The sequence below is a fragment of the Lynx canadensis genome, chromosome F2 (genome assembly GCF_007474595.2).
Source record: "Lynx canadensis isolate LIC74 chromosome F2, mLynCan4.pri.v2, whole genome shotgun sequence".
Lineage (NCBI taxonomy): Eukaryota > Metazoa > Chordata > Mammalia > Carnivora > Felidae > Lynx > Lynx canadensis.
The window spans coordinates 65,567,874-65,586,432 of NC_044320.2; the positions used below are offsets into that span (position 1 = coordinate 65,567,874).

At 39.6% G+C, this 18,559-nt stretch overlaps 1 long non-coding RNA gene across 1 annotated transcript in view; it reads right to left on the bottom strand.

Moving 5' to 3' along the window:
- Positions 1 to 18,559, bottom strand: part of LOC115506425 — a 34,222-nt gene that overhangs the window by 1,912 nt on the left and 13,751 nt on the right. The window contains exon 2 of the long non-coding RNA XR_003966372.1: positions 12,528 to 12,749. This is a non-coding gene — a long non-coding RNA (uncharacterized LOC115506425). The remainder of the gene's footprint in view (positions 1 to 12,527; positions 12,750 to 18,559) is intronic.

Consider the following 18,559-nt stretch of genomic DNA (forward strand, 5'->3'; position numbering starts at 1 on the left):
GCAGGTTCCAAGCTGTCAGCACAGAGCCGGATGCAGGCCTGAACCTATGAACCACGAGATCATGACCTGAGCCAAAGTCGACACTTAACCGGCTGAGCCACCCAGGTGCCTCCAATAAGGTCCCATTCGGAGGTACAGGCAGTTAGAATTTCAACATATCTTTTTGGGATGAAACAAAACTCAACCCATGAGGAGTGGACAAATATCATGAGATATTGATGTTAATGAGCCTATTTACAAAGCCAAAAAGTGGTCAGTCTTGCTTGAGATTAATCTTTTGTTCTCAAGCCTAACTGTTGGGGAATACATAAAACAATAAAGCCTATTTTTTAAATTCTAACACTCCTGATGAGATTGTTTTTAACATACTATTAATGGAGACATAATAATCTATTCTTTATAGTTAACTTTTCAAATAATAAAATTATAGCTCAAATTATGATTTACTTTTCTTAACACAGGAAATTTGTTAGTTTTAGGTAGCATCATATATTACCTTTACTCTTAATAATTCTTTTGAGCTGCTGCATCATAAAAAGTATTTACAGCTAAGTTATACTAGATCAAATCTAATTGATTAAATCAGAATTCTGTGCAATGTTAATTAAAGTATGCTTTAGATTAAGCAAAGTAATTACATGAGCGATTGCATTTAATGGAATATTTTCATGAATCAGAATATTGCATAATAAACCTGAAAACAGCCACACTGAATACCTAATATATTTCACAAAACAAATTGCACTGAGAACTGCTAAGACATCTGATTAATTCACATGAAAATAAAGGCAACTTGAAGATTTTCTAGAGCAGACTGTAACTCCTTATTTCCAATGTGATGCCAGTCTCCCCGCTGTGTTTCTGCAGTTCTGCCTTTTAGGACTGCTTCCTCTATCCTCAGTGGATGCTAAGGAAGGTTCTGCCTAGGGCATCCATCCTTGTTCCACCTGCCCACGGTAGGTGAGGGAAGCACATCAAATGATAACTCAAGTCTTTATAGTGTATAGACTCTGGAGTACTATTCACCTTGTAGGTTATTTATAAATTGAACTAAGAGAATAGCTCCCCACATAACACTGAAACAGTGCATTCCAAGTTTCAGACTCAAAAGTAAATGTTTCCCCTGGGGCACATGGGTGGTCAGTGGGTTAAACCTCCAGCTATTGGTTTTGGCTCAGGTCATGATCTCACAGTTCATGAGTTCAAGCCGCACATCGGGCTCTGACCTGACAGTGCAGAGCCTGCTTGGGATTCTCTCTCTCTCTGCCCCTCCCCCACTTGTGTGTGTGCATGCATGCTCTCTCTCTAAATAATAAACTTTAAAAAAAAAAGTAAATTATTTCCCAGTTGGGAATAATTAAAAGGTAACAGGAACACCCAGCCCCTGCATGAAAGTGAGCCAGCAGTCCAATGTACATGCTCTGAAAGAAATAATTTGCAACAACCGATGACCGGTGTCAGGTTCAGTTATTGAATTTCTAGTACAGCTATATTTTTGGCAGAAGCACAGACCCCTGCTATCCTAGGTAGAATTCTTCAGTAATTTAAAGCTATATTCAATATTCTAAGGGAGACTGATATCCGCTAAGCAGAAATTGTGTTGCTGGATGTGTTTAGATCCAGCTGTCTATCTCAAGCAATATTGGTCTGAAATATTGTATAAGGTATTCATTTGGTAGAGCAGCAAACATGAACAGACAATTCAATGGCTTTGTGCCAGGGTCAACAGAATTTCATAAAAGAATGAATATTTGGAATAAGTGTCACTGCACCTGTCACAAACTATCATGCGAGGTGTATAAGGACATCCTAAAGAGGTAGCACTGGCTAACCAGGAGTGTCCAAGTATAGACTAATCATTTGTGATGATAATAATAACTGATAGAATTTACCACCCCCCACCACCAAATTAATTTTGTACTGGGAAATTGAAATCAAAATAATGTTCTTTTTAGACCCATAAATATGAACACTAGTCTTTATCGTCCCTTTAAAATACTTGAGTCTATTCCTTTTTATTTATTATCTTTAGCTAAACTGCTTTCATTTAGAAGTCTCTTTGAATAAGAATCAACATTTCAACCACAGATCTTACAGCGATCTGCATATTTTGTTAAGACCAGTTAATTATTTTAAGTAGTTCTTAAATATCACTAGTAAAAGTGACTATGACTCGATACAAATGTTTAGTGCAAAACTGTGTTCTCCCCTTCCTCTTCTTCCCTTAAGGGCCAAAGATAATTCTGATAATTCTAGTTTTGCCTCTCTTAATCTCTTTCCTCTGCCCCCCTCCAAGGACAGTTCTAGACACTTACTAGACCAGTTCTTGAGCTTTTGCAAAGGAGAATTAGGATGGAGAGCAGAAGGAGGACAAGAGGATCCTTAGACAAGGAATGGGAACTCTCCCAGGGACTTTGAGGGCAGGAGGCAGCTGCAGTCAGTAGGACAATGGGTAGGTCAGAAAAGGAGTTTTAAAACCGTTGCTGAAGATCATGTATTGCTTTTGTGGTGTTCAACAAAGTCTTTGAAATTACTAGGGCATGTTCTTTTAAATATATCATTATTTGAAAACATTAAAATCTGTACCAGACATTTATTATAATCTCTGTGTGTTCTTGCCATGTCTAGGGAATATGAAGCCTTAAGAATCCTGTCTTCCCAAGATAGAATCCAGAAAATGTGGTTTGCCAATATCTTCTGCAGAACACAGACATGTGATTTAGGCTCCCTGAGTAAGAATAGGTTCAGAAGTGAGAGTCGCTATTCAACGGATATGAAGTTTCAGTAATGCAGGATGAATAAGTTCTAGAGATTTTTGTACAATATGGTGCCAACAGTTAACAATACCGGGTTGTACACTTGAAAATTTGTTAAGAAAACAGATCTCATATCAAATGTTCATACCCCAATTTTTTTAATGCTTTATTTATTTTTGAGAGAACGGGAAATTTTTGAGTGGGGGAGGGGCAGAGAGAGAGGAGGACAGAGGATCCGAAGTATGTTCTGCACTGAGAGCAGTGAGCTCGATGCGGGGCTTGAACTCACAAACCATGAGATCATTACCTGAGCCAAAGTCAGATGCTCAACCGACTGAGCCACCAAGGCATCCCTACCATAATTTTTAAAAAACAATATAGGAAATTTCAAGGAGGAGGAGGAAGAAGAAAAGAGGAAGGCAACCTGAGAAAAGAGGCACCACAGAATCCATGTGATGGCAAAAATGGCAGGCAAGTTCACGTTGCAGAAATGGCAGTGGTGGGGTGGGGCAGCAGCAGTGTCCCTAGTGCTTATGGGGAAGCATTGGGGGGCTGTGGTTAAACTCATCAAGCCAGTTCTAAAGCCTGTCATATCATTTCCAGACTCAGCTTTGAGTTGGTTCTCTCATAAATATCTATAGAATAAACTTTTTTCCTGCTTAATCAACCAGCACCAATTTCTGGGACCACGCATTTTATTAAAACTCCTATTGGGTTGCACATAAGAATATGGCTCATTTGGGGTGCCTGGCTCTTTGGCTCAGGTCAGATCTCACAGCTGGTGAGTTCAAGCCCCACATCAGGTTTTGTGTTGACAGCTCAGAGCCTGGAGCCTGCTTAAAATTCTGTATCTCCCTCTCTCTCTGCCCCTCCCCTGCTCACGTTCTGTCTCTCTCTCTCTCTCTCTCTCTCTCTCTCTCTCAAAAATAAATAAACATTAAAAAAAGAATATGGTTCAGTTTTCCATACTTTATTTTTTTTTAATTTAAAAAAAATTTTTTATCTTGTTTTATTTTTTATTTTTTAATTTACATCCAAGGTAGTTAGCATATAGTGCAACAATGATTTCAGGAGTAGATTCCTTAATGCCCCTTACCCATTTAGCCCATCCCCCCCCCACAACTCCTCCAGTAACCCTCTGTTTGTTCTCCATATTTATGAGTTTCTTATGCTTTGTCCCCCCTCCATGTTTTTATATTATTTTTGTTTCCCTTCCCTTATGTTCATCAGTTTTGTCTCTTAAAGTCCTCACATGAGTGAAGTCATATGATTTTTGTCTTTCTCTGACTAATTTCATTTAGCATAATACCCACCAGTTCCCTCCATGTAGTTGCAAATGGCAAGATTTCATTCTTTTTGATTGCCGAGTAATACTCCATTGTATGTATATACCACATCTTCTTTATCCATTCATCAGTCGATGGACATTTGGGTTCTTTCCATACTTTGGCTATTGTTGATAGTGCTGCTATAAACATGGGGGTGCATGTGTCCCTTCAAAACAGCACACCTGTATCCCGTGGATAAATGCCTAGTAGTGCAATTGCTGGGTCGTAGGGTAGTTCTACTTTTAGTTTTTTGAGGAACCTCCATACTGTTTTCCCGAGTGGCTGCACCAGCTTGCATTCCCACCAACAATGCAAAAGAGATCCTCTTTCTCCTCATCCTCACCAACATCTGTTGTTGCCTGAGTTGTTAATGTTAGCCATTCTGACAGGTGTGAGGTGGTATCTCATTGTGGCTTTGATTTGTATTTCCCTGATGATGAGTGATGTTGAGCATTTTTTCATGTGTCGGTTGGCCATCTGGATGTCTTCTTTGGAGAAGTGCCTATTCATGTCTTTTGTCCATTTCTTCACTGGATTATTTGTTTTTTGGGTGTTGAGTTTGAGAAGTTCTTTATAGATTTTGGATACTAGACCTTTATCTGATATGTTGTTTGCAAATATCTCTCCCATTCTGTCGGTTGCCTTTTAGTTTTGCTGATTGTTTCCTTTGCTGTGCAGAAGCTTTTTATTTTGATGAGGTCCCAGTAGTTCATTTTTTCTTTTGTTTCCCTTGCCTCTGGAGACGTGTTGAGTAAGGCATACTTAATTTTCTATACTCTAATTTTATAGTTAGCCCAGTGATTATTTGCTGGGTACTGTGACTTGTAGATTTTAATCACTGGATTTCAATTCAAAGTAGTATTTTGTTTTTAAAATATTAACAAAAATGGCATAAGCACGCTGTGGAATAAGGAGTTTTTAAATTTTCAAATGTAATTGCTCTTGTAAAAACAGAGGACAGAATGAGACAAGGAGTATGTTTGGCTTTACTTCTAGAAAAGAGAACAGGTTCTGATTTGCAGTCCTGGGTCTGTAAGTCATACTCCAGAGGAGTCATCCTTTAGGTTTTATCTCTAAGACAGGGATAACAAGACCTGTACCACAAGTATATTGTGAGGATTAAAGAAAGTAACATATGAAAACTATTAGCGAAGAGTTTGAGCCCCACATCATCCCTACCAATCAAATTTTTCTAAATTTTACAAATATGTAGGAACATAGGGTAAGAGATACAAGCAAATATTTTTACTGGGGGAAAAACTGATCTGATCAAAGCATATAGATATTTTCATTGATTATGGGTAAATGATCATTAGGGTTCTACCGTATCTACTTTTCTCATACTCAAGATACTGGGCACCTTGTTTCACTACAAGAAATTCAGTTTGTTTGTTTTTCTATAGCACACTGTTGACAAAGTAAGTCAACTCAGAAGAAATTTTTTTCAAAAAATATCTCACCTACAGGAACAAGGAAATCATTTAAATATAGGCTTTAATGGAGGGAAATATCCCAATTCAATGCTCCAGGGTAGTAAAGATTTATTCCTAACAGCCTAAACCAACAAGATTAAAATAGTTATTGGACACATTTATCATTCTGTGTATGTGGTGATGAAGCCATCTGCCAAAGAAAAATGCATGTCCCAAAGGAGTTCGTGCATTTATCTAAAGATTTATTGAGCAACTATTCTGTGATTTATAGTGTCTCCTGCCAAGGTAATCCACAAGCAAAATGGTAAAGAAGGTAAAGTTGGCATCAACGCCTTCTCTCCTGGTGACGTCTCTGTCTCTTCTGGATAGCCATTACCCTCTGCTGCCTCTCACTCCTCAGGAAATCCCACAGCCTCTGTCACTATCCCCAGCTGAAGCACCCTTCTCTGGTCTGCCTTTCCAAATACAGTTGATCCTTGAGCAATATGGATTTGAACTGTGTGGGCCCACTTATATTTTTTACAGTACAGTATTGTAAATGCATTTGCTCTTATAATTTTCCTAACATTTTCTTTTCCCTAACTCTCTTTATTGTAAGAATATAGGGTATAATACATATAACATACAAAATATGTGTTGACTGTTACTGGTAAGGCTTTCAGCCAATGGTAGGTTATTAGTAGTTAAGTTTCAGGGGAGTCAAAGTTATGTGAGGATTTTTTTAATGTTTATTTATTTTTGAGAGAGAGCACATGAGCAGGGGAGGGGCAGAGAGAGAGGGAGGCACAGAATCTGAAACAGGCTCTAGGCTCCAAACTCTCAGCCCAGAGCCAGACATGGGGCTTGAACTCACAAACCATGAGATCATGACCTGAGCTAAAGTCAGATGCTTAGCTGACTGAGCCACCCAGGCACCCCATGTGAGGATTTTTTACTTCAAATAGGGTCAGTCCCCTAACAATGCCACATTGTTCAAGGGTCAGCTAGCTGTAGGTGTCAAACTCCAGATCCCTTTCCATACCTCTTCCTACCCAAATTGACCTCTCTGGTGCAACCCGGAAGAAGTGTGCTCATGTAGCTATCAGAGGTTATATTAGTCTACTCAAGCTGCCATAACAAAATGCCACAGACTGAGTGGCTTAAACAACAGACATTTATTTCCTCACTGTTCTGGAAGCTGGAAGTCCAAGATCGAGCTTCTAGATAATTCAGTTCTTAGTAAGGCCTCTCTTCCTGGCTTGCCTTTCACTGAGCACATGGGGGAGGCAGAAGGTGGGGAGGCAGAAAGAGGGGGAGGAGGGAGGGAAGATGGGGAGGGAGACGGGGGGATGGTGAGAGAGAGAGAGAGAGAGAGAAAGCATACAAGCACCCTAGTGTCTCTTCTCATAAGGGCACCAATCCTACTGGATGGAGCCCCACCCTTATAACCTCATTTAACCTTAATTGCTTCCTCAGAGGCCCCATATCCAAATACATCTGTACAGTGGGTTATAGCTTCAACATATGGGAGGGGAGAGGACACAAACATCCAGTCCATAACAGAGAAAATGCTGTTAAACACACCACTCTATGAAATAATTTTAACCCTCTTTGCACAGAACACAACTTCTGGCAGGGAATAATAGCTTAATAACCTCAGGAAAGAATTTCTAATAATTCAGAAGGGCAAGTACACCCTACACTATTCATATAGTACCCATGTACACCCTACTCCCCTGGGTGCAGGCATATTCTCATCCTAGCTTGCACTTGTTCCTGTGTCTTCAGTGCCAGTCAGGGGTACTCAGTGTACCACTCCACTGACAGCTGGACATGCGGTCACACACTCCTGGCCCCGGACCTTCGGGCCATGGCCCATTTCTGGACCTGAACAATGCCCATGGCTTTAAGTTCACAAATAAGGGGGAAATCGTCTCCCCTCTTCTGTATGAAGAACATGGTCATGCCTGGATTGCATTCTAAAATTTCTAAATTCTTTATGCTCGTGCACACACAGCAGACACATAAACTTGCATATTCATGACCTCTAAGTTTTCCTTCTATATTTACCTGCCTTTGGGGGGAATCAACTGCAAGTGTCCAAATTCAATTATTTTACTTTGTTAGTAGATACAGATGGTATTTAGAAATCTTAAAGATTGCTTAGCTTTTTCCATGAAAACACAAAAGAGTCAAGATGTGCAATATATTACTTTTTAATTTTTTGCCTGTCCTACCTTTATGTATTCTTGAGTCTGAGCCACTCTGCTATTTCAGCAGATACCTAACCTAAATAACTATTCTTAAACACAGACAAAAACACACACAAAAGAAAAGTCTTCAGGAACCTTCATTTACCACAGATCTGTGCTCTAAGCATTTGTACTCAAAGAATTTCAACAATAGATTTTGTGACAATAGTACCTGAAAACTGGTTTTAGTTTTTAAAAGTACATTATACTTTCCAGTAATCTGACAACGTCCCTGGGAATTTAGATAGTAACATCTGAATGTTACCTATACAATAAGACTAGCTTAATTATTACATGCTGATTAATTGCTATCCAATCATTTGTAAAAATGGAGGCACAGAATATTTAAGTAATTTGATTACAATTTTATTATATAATTAGTGTCAAAGCTGAGAATATAAGCCAAGTCCTTAGATTTTTTTAATGTAATATAGGAAATTTAAAACTGTACTATAAAGGTAGTATAGTATCAAAACCCCCAGGCTCCCAACACCCAGTTTCAACAATTATGAACATTTTATTTTGCCAAATTTATTTCATCTTTCCTTCAACTTTATTTTGTTGCAGTATTTTTTTTAAGTTTATTAATTTTGGGGAGAGAGCACACAAGTGTGGGAGGGACAGAGAGACAGGAAAGAGCAAGAATCTCAAGCAGGCTCTGCATTGTCAGCACAAGCCCAATGTGGGGCTTGAACTCATTAGATGTGAGATTATGACTTGAGATGAAGCCAGACGCTTAACCGAATGAGCCACCCAGGTGCCCCTTGTTGTAGTATTTTAAAGCAAATTCTAGACATCATATCATTTCACCCATATATACTTCAATATACATCTGTTAGGGTATTTCTTACATTTTATGTGTATTTATGGTAAATCAACAATTTCCTAATAGTGGCTAAAGAACTCAGACACCCAGCAAAATATTCTAGTACGCTTCTTTCATTTTTTCCCTATGTATTTCTCTCTTTCAAAAGAGGATATTCAAATCAATTTTAATAGACTAACAAAAGAAAGCTAAAAAACAAAAACCCAATAATCTTTCAAGAGTAGAAATATAAAATGTAAGCTTCAAAGTTACTTTTTGAACATTTCACTATGTTCCAGTTCTACAAAAAGTACAAGCAAGTCTGTCTTTTATCTTCCTCCAAGAAAACCAGGTTCCTGGCAAAAGTCATGGTGTAGAAATTCCATTGTGGGTACTCCAAAACTCCAGAGGTTCTATGAAGGCATGCAAATACACAATTTGCTATGGAAATTGTGGTGCTGTTTAATCAAATACAAATACAATTCCTGAGGATCTCATCTTGTTGAATAATTATTTGGTATATAATTTAGCAAAGGTTCTCTGATGTTCCCATTTTATAAGCTTATCGAAACGTTAATTCTGTTCTAATTTTAATGTGGAATTTTAATGTCACACATGTTAAAAGGCAATCCACTCACACCAAAGGCACTTAGGCTATAAAGCCTGGCAACACAGGCAACTAAATATAATAAATGGTTTGTTGATACTACATGACAATACATGATATGTTTGATGTGTCGCCCCTCATTAGTGATGCATAGTTTAGTGTGCTGAACAGAATGACAATGAATAGGACACATTCACACAGTATTTCTAGCAATCACTGCACATATATCTGTAATGTATTGCTTCCAATCTGTTCTCAGATGTGATTCCTGGGATCAGCAATGCCTGGGAATGTTAAAAATGAAAATTTACAGGAACTCACCCCAGACCTAGACAATCAGAAAGTTGGGCTCAATAGTCTATTTTAACAAGCTCTGCAGGTGATTTGGATGCAAGTTCAAGTTTGAGGAACACATGCTCAAATTTTTTTGTGTCTCTGATTTTCAGTGAAAACCAACCAACCAAAAAAAAAGAAAACACACACACACACACACACAAAACAAAAACCTGCCCTTTCAGCATACCCCCAGCATAGGGTTGCCAGATTTAGCAAATGAAAATATAGGAGGACACCAGTTAAATTTGAATTTCAGATTTAAAAAAAAGTTTGTAGTATAATTATGCCCCTTGCAGGTATGTCCCATGTATATGTATGTATATGTGTGTGTGTGTGTGTGTATGTACATCCCACTTATGAAAGGGATATACAAGTATCCCCATGCATAGTTATACTAAAAGATTATTTGCTGCTTGTCTGATATCCAAATTGAATTTTTCATCCTGTGTCCTGAGTTTTTCTGGCATCCATACTTAAGGGTGTTCTGATCTGGCCAGCATTTGGCATACTCCACAGAGCTATGTCACCTCATCCAGTTTTAGAAATTATCATCCCACTGGTCTCTCACCACTCTGTGGTCATGTGGTGGTTGGTCTCTGAGTGACCTGCCCTTGACTGTCAAGAGCATACACTGATAAGTGTTCACTTAAAATGGTCCAATGGGGGAAAGAGTCACCTATATTTCCACACTTTGTGGCCACCCTATAGGTGGAAATATTGGGTGTTAGCTGAAGAGAAAAGCTAAAGAAATGTGTACCAAATCTTATCTAACTTGAGTTTATGAAATGTAGAAACAATTTTTCTCTCTGTTCAAAGAACTTTGTTTCATGCAAGATTCTGGATTTCTATTACCATTTGCAACAATGTGGATGAAACTAGAGTGTATTATGCTAGGCGAAATAAGTCAGAGAAAGATAAATATAGGATTTCACTCATATGTGGAATTTAAGAAACAAAACAGATGAACACAGAGGAAGGGAAGGAAAATTAAGATAAAAACAGAAAGGGAGGCAAACCATAAGAGACTCTTAAATACAGAGAACAAACTGAGGGTTGCTGGAGGGGTGTCAGGTGGGGGGATGGGCTAAATGGGCGATGGGTATTAAGAAGGGCACTTGTTGGGATGAGCACTGGGTGTTATACGTAAGTGATGAATCACTAAATTCTACTCCTGAAAGCATTACTATGCTATATGTTAACTAACTTGGATTAAACAAAATTTAAAAATTTAAAAAAAAAAGCACAGTGGAGATGTTAAGAAATCTTTGGAAGTGGGGGACGGCACTTGTAAAAAATATACACTCCTAAAAAGAATAAGTTAATTAAAATTTAAATTAAAATTAAAAATGTTCTGGATTTCTAATAAGAAATAATTAATTATAAACATATTATAAAATAAAAATGTTTTGGGGCACCTCTGTGGCTCAGTCAGTTAAGCATCTGACTCTTTGTTTGGGCCCAGGTCATGATCTCACAGGTTTGTGAGTTTGAGCCCCACATCAGGCTCTCTGCTGTCAGTGCAGAGCCTGCTTGGAATTGTCTCTCTTCCTCTCTCTCTGTCCCTCCCCAACTTGCCTGCATGCTAGCTCAGAATAAATAAACTTTTTAAAAAAGGCTTTTATATCTCTTAACAGAGCTGCATGCTACTGATGAGTCCTTTCCTATAACTGTCCCCATTTAAGTCAGAAAATTAAAGCCAAAAAGTTTGAAATCTGAATCTCACCTAAATTAGTTTTATACAGTCATTTCTCTTTCATTTTTGAGCTGCCATCCTGTATACGTTTTAAATTTACATAAAACTAAGTGTATGGATTTTAAATACGCAGTACAATGCATTTTGACAAACATATACCCCCACCCCAGCAAGATTTAGAATATTTCCTTCACTCTAGAAAGCACCCTCAAGTCCCTTTCCAGTCAATTTCCCTTCCAGAGGCAAGTATTCTGATTTTTGTCACCTTAGTTTTGTTTGTTCTAGAACTTTATGTAAATGAAGTTGCTTTTATTTTCACACATTCCAAACATACCTTGCTATATAGCAGGAAATTTATCATGTATTTTTATTTCCTCTGAAATCACTGTAAAGCCCTAAAGATAGTACCCCATCTCCCACCCTCAAAGAGAAGACAAGGATACTGGTCTCAGGGGAGCCTTCAGAACCTGAGGAAGTAACTATAGAAAGGGACAAGAAAGGAGGCTTTAGGTCATGGATCCCTGGGTCCCCAAGTCAAGAGGCACGGGGGCCAGGGGACTCAGGAAGGGATGGCCGTGAGAGGTACCATGAGAGCACCTGGGAGATGTGCCAGGTAGAAAACAGAGTCAGCCTCTCAGCACCTGCCCCTGCCTTCGTGGCAATGCTCGCCATCAAGCCTCCAGTCATTTAGGGACCAGGGTCACCCCACTGCCCATATGTTCCAAGATACCTGCGATGAAGGCAGATCTCTGTAGCAGGCCAGGACCCTTAGGGTGGGAAGGAGCTCCTGTTTCTATACGTTGGGGACAGAGTAGACTATAGTGGCATACCCTAAAGTAAGGGCAGAGGAGTGTAGATCCCTGCTCCAGTGAATGTAAGTTAAACATTTAAGTTTTTAATATTTTAGTGCTTCTCAAGGTGCCCACTCCAGTAGCATCTAATTATCATTTTAAAAGTCTACTACTCAGGACATAAAATTTTAAATGCCAGCAGTATGTAATCTAATATTATACTTTATGGAAAAAAATATTTCTATGATGTTCTCTTTTGCTCACATTCCTGGGGGATCCAGGGATAAAAGACTATGTAAATCCAAGCAGACATATTACTAGTAGGGTTAGTTTACATAGATATATGCAATGTTTACATAGTTATATATGCACTATAACAAGTTATATACGCAGTATAACAAATAACATCTGAGACAAATTTAGAAAAATACATACAAAGAATAAAATGCATTTTAAATGCACCCCCCCAAATGTTGATGATCATCACCAATCTTCACTCCCCCTGAGTTGCTGTAAGACTTCCAGCATCTCTCAAAGGCAAACTTACCTGCAGATCCTTCTGTGAGGTCTTCAAAGTTGTTCCTGCTCAGGGTATGTGAAGTCTGGCCCTATCAGGTCTCAAAGATCCTCATTTCCTTGGTGTCTGAGGAGAAGCCTTGCACTATTACTTGAGTCACAAGGCCTTCCTGTTTCCCTGTTACTGGAGTAGTAACAGAACAAATTCTAATGCATACAGTATTTGAGTAAGATGTTTATTAAGGATCAACACCTGTGAAAGAAAGCAGGCAGAAGCAGAGTTGAACTGAGGAAGTAATTGAACTGCAACGCAGACACAGCACATGTAGCCAGGAGCTGTGGGGCAAATACTGAGCAGGGGAATGTTGCCAGCCAAGCCAGATGGCTGTGCTGCTATATCCCGGTCTTACCCAGTCACCAGAGGCAGGCAGCTCCAGGAAGGGCATGACCTTGGGCAAGGTGGCTCTCAGGAGCTGAGGCACACCTGAAGGAGCTCATAGCTGTAGACTGCTGACCACACACTCCACAGCTGGACACCAAGTTCCTCCTTAATGGGACATGTGAGTGCCTAGCACAACTATGCTCCAAGTCTTTCTGCAAGAGCCATGTGGATTTCTGTCAGTACCCAAAGCACCATCTTCACGCTTCTCTTACAGTGGATCTATGTGCCTGGAACATTTCCCCCACCCTCTGCACCTGGCTAACTCCTTCTCCTTCCTCAGATCCCATCCTTATTAGGCCTTCTCTCACCCACTCCCTCATAACATTCATCTGACTTTTGCTTAATGCCTTTATTCCCTGCTTAAACATCCACCGTGAGAGCAGGGACGATGTCAGACTTGTTTGTGCTGTATCTTCAGTGTTGAGCAATGTGCCAAGCACACAGTAAATATTTAGTGTATATTTTATGAACGGATTAGTTAATACACTTGGTATCTTAGTTTGGATTCCCCCAGAAGTAGACCCTAACAAAGGCAAGCATTGGGAAAGCAGGAAAGTAAGACAGGAAAGGCAAGGCAGCCAATTAATTACCCATTACCACTGTGGCCAAGGGTTTAATCCTGCTGGGGATATCTGAGAACCAGCGCTGAACATGTGCCTTGAAGTCAGCCATCCAAAAATGAGTGACCACATATTGTATGATTGTGTATGTAAGGAAATGTCTACAATATACCAATTTATAGAGACAGCAAGTAGATTAGTGGTTCCAGGGGAGAGGAGAGCAGAGGTTCAGGAGAAACTATTAACCATTATGGGTTTCTTTTGTTAAGTGTAGAAACTTTCTGGAATTAGTGGCGATTATTGTACAACATTGTGAATATGTAAAAAATCACTGAATTTTATACTCTAGTTTTATGTTATGTGAATTATATGTCAACAAAATAAATTACGATAAACAAATGAGGGGCCTGGGATATTTATAAACCACCTCCATTCAATAGTCATGGCTGCTGGGGGGGGCGGTTGGGGGAGTTAATTTCTGCAGCATACCCTGAGCAGACAGAACAGGCTCCAAGACTAGGGTGACTTTCAGGCAAAGAGATGCAGATACCAACCAGCACTTTGCCGTTTGGAGGTGTGATTCATGGAAGGGGGAAGGATGAGCGGGTGTGGGTCGGGCACAGATTAGGTCTGCTGCATTTAGTGAGAGATAAATCTAACAAACCCACCTGATGTATTCAAAGATGAGCCATTCTGTGAAGAAGGAGGATTCACTCAGAAGCTTCCAGCTCCAAGAACATATTTTTCTAAACTTATTCCTAAACATACTGTGACCCCCTCAGCTGTGATCCCTAATCAAGTAAATCCAAAGGAGAAAAGAACTGTGCTTTCAGTGGAAAGTGGTATTGTGGTAGGTTGATTAATGACCTCCCTGCACTTGCTGGGATTAGCACTGGGTGTTGTATGAAGCCAATCTGACAATAAATTATATTTTAAAAAAAATGACCTCCCCAGGGGGCACCTGGGTGGCTCAGTCGGTTGAGCATCTGACTCCGGTCAGGTCATGATCTCACTGTTTGTGGGTTTGAGTCCCGCATCGGGCTCTGTGCTGACAGCTCAGAACCTGGATCCTGCTTTAGATTCTGTGTCTCCCTCTCTCTTGGCTCCTCTCATGCTCTCTCTCTCAAAAATAAATAAACATTAAAAAAAATGACCTCCCCAAATATGTCTACATTCTAATCTTGAGACACTGTGAATGTTCCTTTTTAAGGCAACATTGTGGGTGTAATTAGGCTCAGGATTTTGAGATAAGGGAAGCATGCTGAGTTACCCAGGTGGGCCCAATGTAATCACATGGGCCTTATAAGAGGGAAGAAGGAGGCTCAGAGTCAGAGGTAGAGATTTGCAATAAGGAGAGTGGAGGTCTGGATGATATGTTTTGAAGACGGAGACGGGAGCCCCTAGAACATAAAAAAGGTAACAACACAGGTCCCCTCAGAGTTTCCAGAAGGAACCAACATGCTAGTAATGCTGACATCTTGACTTTTTAGCTCAGTAAAAATTATTGCATATTTCTGGCCTCTACAACGATAGTAGAAGAAATTTTTGTTGAATTAATCCCCTAAATTTATAGAAATTTGTTACAGTGGTGACAGGAAGCTAATACACTTTTCCAGAAGCGATTTAAAAAATAATCACCATCACCTCTTCCCCAGAATACATTATAAAATTGCAAGGGTCTTAAAATCACAATGAAAATAAAACACCTTGTATCTTTGTGGGGTTTTTTTGTGTGTGTGTTCAATATAGTTAATGTAATTTTTAATTTCTTAAAATATCATACTTGTCTTATGATTTTTTAGAATACACAAATACTGTTTCCAATAGAGTACTTTGTGGGGTTTTCTCGTTTCAATTTACCTTTTATACCGTGGATTTATAAATTATATTCTGCCAAGTGAAAATTCTTACTAGTATATTGACATAAAAAAATAGTGGATGAATTCCCAGAAAATAACATGTTTACAACTTTAAAAGTACTGTAAAATTCAGTAAATTAAATAGAGATATTCCTACCAGCAAATTTCTGAGCACGCCCAGTGTGAGTTGAAGGGAGCTAACTGCCAGGCATGAAAGTGGATGTGTGAGGTTCTTGGAGGTGAGAAGGGGACATAGGGTAAGATGAGGGAAGCCTTAGAAAAAGATGGGGAATATGCAGGGGGTTACAGGACTAAAAGAATTGAGCTGTTCCAGAACTTTTTAATAAAAGGCTCACATAACTTCTCTCTGATTGCAGTCCATTCTCTACATTATCACCAGATAATAGAAAATAAAAGCCAATCATGTCATACCTCTGTTTTAAAATGATCTGAGGGGTGCTTGGGTGGCTCAGTCAGTTAAGTGTCCAACTTCGGCTCAGATCACTCACAATTCTGAGTTCAAGCCCTGCATCAGGCTGTCTGCTGTCAGCACAGAGCCTTCTTTGGATCCTTTCTCTCTCTCTGCTCCTCCCTGCTCATGCTCACTAGCTCCCTTGCTCTCTATCACACTCTCTCTCTCAAAAATAAACACTAATAGAGACAAAGAGTCGTTTGGAAACTCTTTTATTTAAAAAAACAATGCTCCAAAATGTGTTGGGTTACAATGAAAAGCCATGCTCCATAATCTCAATGGTACGCAAAGCCCTCAATGACTGGATGCCAGTCTACTTATTTAGCCTCATCACTACCGCTCCAATCATGTCAGACTTCCATTGTTCCTGAAACCTCTCTGTGTCTCTCGTGCCGCCTTTGCAAATAATGCTCTCACTAACTTAGGAATGAGTCCTTCTTGTCCTTACCAAATACTTGTTCATCTCAAACTAAATATCCTCTTCTCCGTGAAGTTTCTACTGGAAGAAATCCATCTTGGGCCCTGAGTCTCCATTGTCACGAACACAAAGCCCTGATCACTATCCTGTCTATTTCTCAGCATTACATTTGCAGAGAGAAATCTTGAGGGCTGGAGTAACATCTTGCTTGTCTCTTACTGCAAAAATGGTAAATTCCATAGACTCTGGGTTCTTCATAAGATACACAGGCATTCATCTAGGCCCACCTGAGTGCCCCCCACATATTGGGGTGGGGGGGGGGGCACAGAGACTGGTGCTGTTATCACACTTGTGCTATTAGCTGTGCTGTAATACAGTCATTTGTCTCTGACCTGGGAATCTCATGTCTTCTATCAGAATCCATGCAATAGTACCATACTTGGTTGCTAGCTTACAAGTAGGGTAAAATCCAAGATTCTGCACAGAACTTAATAGCTCTCCATCTTTCCAGACAGTGTTTGTGGCCTCTTAGATCTGTGATCCTGCAATATTTGCTCCAATAGAATGTGATGTTGTTATATGAGGGCATGGGTTCTGGCACATAGGAGATGTTCAGAAAAATGTCAAAAAAGGGAATATTTCCAGTTCAGTAAAGGTACCTGCTCTGATAACTGCTTCACTTTCCCCTAACCAAAGCTGGACCCATTTCAATAGAACAGAAAAATGAGACTTTTTTTTTTTCATTGTCACAGGAAAGTGTTTCTGAAATGATTACGTCCCTAGAGACCTGGGAGAATCTGAGTGACAGTATTAGGCTCTTTCAGTCTTTCTTCATGTCAATTAAATTTGGCTGCATGATCCTGTTAACAATTCCTAGAGGTTTTTTTTTAAAAAAATCCATTTTTAAAGCATTCTTTATCCTAAAGAATTCGTTTTCTGTTCTTAAGGATTAAAGGTTAAGTTCACATTTCAAGTTTTTTAAATAAGATTTTGATCTGAATCTTTGTAAGCTGGGGGGGGGGGGAATAAGTCTTCATTAATTACTAAATATTTTTCTCAGTAATTTGTTTTTCATTTTTTTGCAGCCAAGAGGCATGCCAGTACATTAATCAGCTGAAAAAAATAAATGAATAAATCTTACTTGGTTATGAGATCATGAAGAGCATTTGATAAAATCCTACGTAGCAAACAGAACTAGCTGTTAGCCCCAGAAGGATATTATAAAACAGCAGACAATGCTCTAGCCAAAGGCAACAGGTTGGCTTACAAAATGGAAGCCAGAGCTGTTACACAAGAAACGCCTATTTCCACATACTTTACTCAATTCGAAGCTAGTCAATGTTTGTATTTAAATTAAGAACTGAAAACTCAAAGGCTCAAATATTTGAGGTCAGATTTATATTGATGAAACGTATGTCTTATTTTTCAGATATCCTGTGGGCGGGGCTGAGCTCCAGCTGTAAATGGACTCTTGTTAAATGGAAGAGACGATCTCGTCCCTCACTCCCTGACATCACCGTGACCTGTGAGGCCACACTGACATTTCAGCAATACAGGTTTGTGCTCTAAGCAGCGCCACTCACCTTATATCCTGGCTTCAGGGCTCCAACTGTGTGGAAAGTTAAAAACAAACAACCCAGCCAGATGTTTTGCCAAAACATTCCAAAATTTGCAATGGCTTGAGAGAACATTGTACATTTTATTCCATCTTAATCTATTTTCCTTAATTTTATCCTGCTTTTGAAAGTGGGAAACTAGCCCCATGGAAATACCATAAAGCAACATGTGTGGAGAGGAAAGATGAGTGTTCTAACATTTGAAGGAAAGGATAATGTATATCCTCCTAATTTTGTCAGCCAAGTTGTACTGTCTTACTGTGCCTCAAACCAGAATGCTTGATCTGTGTCTTGGCGCTCTGGGGAGGAGGGTAGCTAATCCCCAGGAGCTTTACCCATGTGGTCAGTGCTGCTCCTGCTGCTCACACAGAAGAGAGGGAAACGTGGAAATGACCAAGGATTCCCACCTGCCCTTTTTACCAGAATAGCATGGTGCCTTCTACTTTCAAGTTTCTTGTGCCAGTTATAACTCCCTCCACCAATACCTTCATGATAGCTCAGGGACCCGGAAAAATGAAACTGTGTTGAACCATTAGCCTTTAATAATTAGAGAACTCTGAATTCAGCAGTGGATGAAAGGGAGGAAATGTGCTGAAGAACAAAAACAACTCAGTTGGAAAAATCAACTGTCTCAACCTTCCCCTTCCCATTCCACCCTCCCTGTTCTGCAGGGCAGGGTCCTTTGCCTCAGGCTCC